Source organism: Rhipicephalus microplus, unplaced genomic scaffold, assembly GCF_043290135.1.
Source record: "Rhipicephalus microplus isolate Deutch F79 unplaced genomic scaffold, USDA_Rmic scaffold_38, whole genome shotgun sequence".
Classification (NCBI taxonomy): Eukaryota; Metazoa; Arthropoda; class Arachnida; order Ixodida; family Ixodidae; genus Rhipicephalus; species Rhipicephalus microplus.
The window spans coordinates 2,263,838-2,265,014 of NW_027464611.1; the positions used below are offsets into that span (position 1 = coordinate 2,263,838).

Consider the following 1,177-nt stretch of genomic DNA (forward strand, 5'->3'; position numbering starts at 1 on the left):
CAACCCGGTGGTGGTGCGACGGTTTTTTTCTTTGGGCTGATAGCTCTGAAGAAATGTTCTGACGGTGGGGAGAGTGGAACAGGACTGTCTCCGTGGCACTATTGGCTAGCGCGATCGGCGGTTAATCAAAAGGTTGGAGTTTCGAGCCCACCCGGTGGTGGTGCGGCGCTTTTTTTTGGTCTGATAGCTTTGAAGATATGTTCTGATGGTGGTGAGAGTGGAGCAGGACTGTCTCCGTTGCGCAGTTGGCAAGCGCGATCGGCTGTTAACCGAAAGGTTGGAGTTTCGAGCCCTCCCGGAAGTGGTGTGTTGCTTTTTTCTTTGCGCTGATAGCTTTGAAGATATGTTCTGATGGTGGTGAGAGTGGAGCACGACTGTCTACGTGGCGCAATTGGCTAGCGCGATCGGCTGTTAACTGAAAGGTTGGAGGTTCGAGCCCTCCGGGGAGTGGTGTGTTGCTTTTTTTTGGGCTGATAGCTTTGAACTTATGTTCTGATGGTGGTGAGAGTAGAGCAGGACTGTCTCCGGGGTGCAATTGGCTTGCGCGATCGGCTGTTAACCGAAAGGTTGGAGGTTCGAGCCCGCCCGGTGGTGGTGCGGCGCTTTTTTTTCTTTGGGCTGATAGCTTTGAAGATATGTTCTGATGGTGGTGAGAGTGGGGCACGACTGTCTCCGTGGCGCAATTGGCTAGCGCGATCGGCTGTTGACCGAAAGGTTGGAGGTTCGAGCGCACCCGGTGGCGGTGCAGCGCTTTTTTTCTTTGGGCTGATAGCTTTGCAGATATGTTCTGATGGTGGTGAGAGTGGAGCAGGACTGTCTCCGTGGCGCAATTGGCTAGCGCGCTCGGCTGTTAACCGAAAGGTTGGAGGTTCGAGCCCTCCCGGGAGTGGTGTGTTGCTTTTTTCTTTGCGCTGATAGCTTTGAAGATATGTTCTGATGGTGGTGAGAGTGGAGCAGGACTGTCTCTGTGGCGCAATTGGGTAGCGCGTTCGGTCGTTAACCGAAAGGTTGGAGGTTCGAGCCCACCCGGTGGTGGTGCGGCGCTTTTTTCTATGGCCTGATAGATTTGAAGATATGTTCTAATGATGGTGAGAGTGGAACAGGACTGTCTCCGTGGCGCAATTGGCTAGCGCGATCGGCGGTTAATCAAAAGGTTGGAGTTTCGAGCCCACCCGAC

The 1,177-nt window shown here is 53.8% G+C and overlaps 1 non-coding gene across 1 annotated transcript; it reads left to right on the forward strand.

The window, feature by feature from the left end:
* The first annotated feature begins 812 nt into the window (after nucleotides 1-812).
* TRNAN-GUU (transfer RNA asparagine (anticodon GUU)) lies at nucleotides 813-889 on the forward strand. Its single transcript has one exon. It is a non-coding gene; the product is annotated as a tRNA-Asn (tRNA).
* Nucleotides 890-1,177: the final 288 nt, after the last annotated feature.